Source organism: Papio anubis, chromosome 6 (assembly GCF_008728515.1).
Source record: "Papio anubis isolate 15944 chromosome 6, Panubis1.0, whole genome shotgun sequence".
NCBI lineage: Eukaryota > Metazoa > Chordata > Mammalia > Primates > Cercopithecidae > Papio > Papio anubis.
Window position 1 is genome coordinate 152,622,189 of NC_044981.1, and position 5,623 is coordinate 152,627,811.

Genomic DNA, 5,623 nt, shown 5'->3' on the forward strand with positions numbered 1-5,623 from the left:
CTGACTTGGAATCACCAGAAATTAAAACTGTGCTTTTCTTAAAGCTCTGTAAACTGAAGCTAGCAACTTAAACTTCGGGAGAAACAATAGCAACATATGTATGTATATGTGTGTCTCTCTCTCTATATATGTACAACTTTTGTGCCTGCCTGCTGATGTATGGACTTCTCAGAAAGTCCACTTGAATACCCGATTCAAGTCACAATCCAGAAAAATCTGGATTGCAGTGGCAACCTGAAGATACTTGAGAGACTCTAGAAAAACTAGTCCATTGACTGCTCCGGGACATTCACCTTTGCTTTCCTTCTGTTTCCGTAGAAATGCCTCCTAATAAAGATCTGATTGCCTGCATCATATATAGTGGCCCACCCCGTCTACAATGCCACCTCCTAGAATGAGACACAGCTGTTTAACTGAACTGATCTATTCTCAGGACTAAGAGACTGACTAAAGAAGATACGAGGATGATATATTTAAATTTGCTCTTTTCTGTTCATTCCAATTTGTCTTTCCATTTCTTTGTCTATCTCTAACAATCTCTAAACCAAATTTCTCCAAAGCTATTTGCTTGGCTTTTAATATGTGAATTTTTTTAAGTTTCAAAGTGATGACTGAAATATTTCACCCCAAAATATGGCTCCCTGGTATAGTGAGTATGTGAAATTCAATGCCCTTAGAGATCAACAAGCACTAGAAGAGACTTTTCCCCGTAAAGATAGGACTGACCCACCGAGGAGAACAGTTGCTCTTGTTAGCCTCCATTATCTCATTATCCATTACAGGAAAGAAGACCAAGAATGTAACACCAGTTCCTATACAACCCTTGGGATGCACACCTGTTCCTATACAACCCTTGGCAGGCACACCTGAACAGAACCTTTTTTGAGATAATGACTATCTCCAAGGATCATTTAAATTCCAAGAACTACTTATGAGTTAATTTCTGCTCCCTGATCCAACCATTTTCCTTGGTGATCATTTATTGCCCCTCAATACAATTCTTCTCCTCCCCATTCACATAACGCATTCTACCCAGATTCAAGGCCCCATTCTTTCTGTAACCTCAAGACGGCATGTAAGCTGCTGTACCACATTGAGAAGATGGGTCTTCATCCTGAACGTCCCCATGTGTACACATTAAATAAGTTTGTATACCTTTTCCCCTATTTATTATTATTATTATTATTTTTGAGACAGAGACTCCCTCTGTCGCCTAGGCTGGAGTGCAATGGCGTGATCTCGGCTCACTGCAGCCTCCACCTCCCAGGTTCAAGCGATTCTCCTGCCTCAGCCTCCTGAGTAGCTGGGATTACAGGTGCGCACCACACCTGGCGAATTTGTATATTTTTAGTAGAGATGGGGTTTCACCATGTTGGCCAGGCTGGTCTTGAACTCCTTACCTCAAATGATCCACCTGCCTGAGACTCCCAAAGTGCTGGGATTACTGGTGTGCACCACTGTGCCTGGCCATCTGTTCCCCTATTTTTTTTTTAAGTAGTTTTGCTGCACATGCAATTCTCAGTTATTTTCTCTTATCACTTTGAATATATTGTTCCACAATTGTCTAGTTTCTGTTGCTGTATAAAGGTATGTTGCAATAATCTAATTGTTGTTTCTTTGTAGATGATCTATCGTTTTTCTGCTTTAAGATCTTTTTGAGTTTAGCATTCTGCAGTTTTATTACTGCTTTTTGCAGACTGGGTGTACACTTTTAAAAATTTATCCTGCATGGTATATGGTGTGCATCTGTAACTGCCTAGTAAGTTCTTCTTGCCTGCTGCCCAGATAGAGCCAATTTATCAAGACAGGAGAATTGCAATGGAGAAAGAGTTTAATTCATGCAGAGTTGGCTGAATGGAAGAGTTTAATACACATACAGCAAGCTAAATGGAAGACTGGAGTTTTATTATAACTCACATTAGCCTCCCTGAAACACAGTCTTGCAGGCAGGGGGCTAGGGAATGGGGAGTGCTGATTGGTTGAGTTGAGGATGAAATCACAGGGAGTCCAGGCTGTCCGCTTGCTCTGAGTCAGCTCTTGGATGGTGGCCACAAGACCAGAGGAGCCAGTTTACCAGTCTGGGTGGCGCCACTGGATCCATCAGAGTGCAGAGTCTGAAAAATATCCCAAACACCAATCTTAGGTTTTACAGTATTAATGTTATTCACAAAAGCAATTAAGGTTAGGAATCTTGTGCCCTCTGGCTATATAACTCCTGAGTCATAATTTCTAATCTTGTGGTTAATTTGTTAGTTTTACAAAGGCAGTCTGGTCCCCACGCAAGGAGGGGGTTTGTTGCCGGGAGGGTTTGTTATCATCTTTGTTTCAAACTATAAACAAAATTCCTCCCAAAGTTAGTTCAGCCTATAACCAGGGAGGAAGAGGGGCAGGTTGGAGGTTAAATGCAGGATGGAGTCAGGTCAGATCTCTTTCATGGTCATAATTTTCTCACTGTTGTAATTTTTGCAAGGGTGGTTTAACTTTCTGTATCTGGGAACCCATCTCTTATCAGTTCTGGAAATTCTCATTTATTATCTTTTTTAATATTGGTTTTTCATCTATTTTCTCTAGTCTTTTCTGCCACTCCTATTACATTAAATCTTATTCTATCCTCTATGTCTTAACCCCTCTTTTATGTTCTATGTTCCTGTCTCTTTGTATTATATTCCAGGTAATTTCTTCAGATACATTAGTTAAATAATTCTCTTTTCATTTGTTTCTTATTTGGTCATTGAGTTTTTAATGTCAACAATTATGTTTTTCATTTATAAATGTTTTACTTGGCTCTTTTCCAAATCTGCCTGGTCATATTTCATAGTATCTGAGTTACTTCCACACATTTATGATCTCATCTTGGATTTCTTTAAATATTTCCTATACAACCCTTGGTATGCACAATTTTGCATTTAAAATGCACTATTTTGCATTTAATAATTCTAATACCAAAGGCTTGGGAGTATACATTTATTGTTTATTATTTTTGCTTTTTCTTTCATATGCTGGCTTATTCTCTTGCTGTTTGGTGGTGGTCTTTGATCCTGAATACATTGTGCTTGATCACTGGGAGTCTTGGGGGCCTAAATTGAAGTTATTTACTTCAGAAGAGGTTGTCACTTGCTTCTTCCATGGCCCAGAGGACTGGTTGAGCCTCCTTCAAGGGTCATGGTTTATAGTGGGAGACTTGAAGTTGGCTTTTGCACCTTGCAATGGGCTTGGGGCTTAGTGTCAGATTTTATCCCACACTTGCCTTTTAGCTCTTTCCTGGATTTCAGCTCACTGCCATTGTTTCTTTGTTTGGAGAGTTTGTTTGCCATTGCTGCAAGCCCAGCAGTGCATTAAAAACATGTTGTATCCAGAATGTGGTAGAATTATAGCAGGAGGCCTTCAGAGGGTCAGTTTTGTCAGAAAAGTGAGAATGGACGGCAGGTGTTCGTAATGTTCAAGGCATATGAACACAACAGCAAGAATTAGACAGGCACAAGTAGGTGTAGCCCACCCTTCGAAACCTTAGGAACAATAAGACATAGACATAGGAAAGAACTAGAGCACATTTCAAAGCTCTCTCTGTCTCTCTTTCTCTGTCTACATCTGTCTATCTATGTCTATATCTACAGATGTATCATCTAAATGTCCTATACGTAATACAAAGGTAGAGATGGGTGAAGAACTGATACCCAGAGTAAGCGTAGGATTTCCTTTAAAGGCCTGAAGCTGGTACTCAGGGTGGAGGAAACAGCATGAACAGAGGTGCTGGGAGGGAATAAGTATGGGATCATCTCTGTGTCTCTGTTTATAACAAGGGCCTTGCCTCACTATTATCCTTCTGGCTTCATAATTGCAGAATTTAACTAGTAATTTTGTGTACAAATATCCCTTTTGAGAGACTCCTATAATTTCCTTATTTACAATATGGATGCCCATTAGAGTCCTCATAGTCTTATCAGGTGGCTTTTACATGTGGACAATGTATGGACTGTATTATTTACTCCTTTCATGATCATTGTAGCTAGGCGTGCTGAAATCAATCAAGCAACAGCGTCTCAGAGAGATGCACCTTGTTTCCTACTTTTGCATGCAAAATTGCTGTTTTTTCCTTTCGTTGTCCACTTATTGAGGTGAGGTTTGAGAGTTCTGGTTTCTGTTTTTTAACACTGAAATCACCGCTGACTTGTCCATCAAGTCAGCAAAGTCTTTCCGTGGTACAGCAAAGTCTGTCTGGCTGAACCTCCATCTGGGCCTGTGGCATTCTACTGAACTTTGTAGTTTTCTCTATTCTTCAAAGCATAACTATCTGAAACAGGGTCTACTTCTGGGTTGTAAATTAGTTGTAGAAAATCTGGGCTTTGAACAAAAACCACATTTGAAGGCACATGTCTTCTTTTTTTATTGGCTTTTGCTCTAAAAAGCAAAGGCTGAAAAACAGCTGTTAGCTGTTTATACAGTTTTTTTTTTTTTTTAAGTGTTAGACAATAGCTGTTTTCTTCTCCACTTACAATGGCACATTTTTTCTCAGGCCATTAAAGTCCTCTCTCCGTGTGGCCATGGGTATTGGTATGCACCTCCTCCCTTTCCCTAGGTTTCTGAGGAGACTAAGGGTTGTTGTTTTTTTCTTCCTTTCTTCAGTTTCTGGTTTTTGGTTTTGAATTCAGACTTTGGTCTCTCAGGGTAGATGGCCGAATTTGGTCCCAGGCCAGAATCCTTCTGGGCCAACTGGACCCAGGTATTCACACAGGACGCTCTAGAGGAAGCTTCTATAGGTGCACAGTGTTGATGGTTTGTGGCTAGATGACATGGGCAGAATTAGATATTGATGTAGTGATTATTGCTGTCTATTCCACAGCCCTGAACATCGATTGTTTGCCTTCCTCTCTTAGGAATTCAGAAGACAATGCTTTCCAATCCCCTTGTCCTTGGACGTGCTCTGAGGATGCTGCCATTTCTCATTATCCTCATGGTCCCAAGCAAGCAAGATCAGCAGGGCTCAGGGACACACTGCACATGAGTGAAAACCACTCCCCAGCCTGCGAAAGGAACCAGCCAAAATGTTTTTCAGCACTCTTGTGCTGAGTGTTACCATAGCAACTCCTACTGTTTAAGACCATGGTAGCACCATCAAGTTACATGTTATACCAGGTTTTACTGGAATTTTATTTGCCTACAATTTGCCTCCTTTTAATCAATTTCTGTTCTTTCAGGTCATCAACTTGTATTGATTTTACTTATGGGGGAGTCGTCTAGCCTGTGACTTCTGGAAAAGATAGCTTCTTATACCTCACTAAGAAGACACAGGGGCTGGGTATGTCTCCCTGAGATCTCAGACATTCAAATCCCGCCTAACGAACATGAGCCTCTCCCTTCATTTACCCATCCATCACACCATAGGCTGGGCCACCTCTAAACCAGTTTCTAGGACTTGGGATTTTTTTTTTTTTTTTTTTTTTTTTTTTAAGACAAGGTCTCACTCTGCCAGCCAGGCTGAAGTGCAGTGGCATGATCACAGCTCACAGCTCACTGCAGCCTCTTGCTCCCCAGGCTCAGGTGATTCTCCCACATCAGCTTCCCAATAGCTCAGGTGACAGGAATGCACCACCACACCCAGGTAATTTTTGTATTTTTAGTAGAG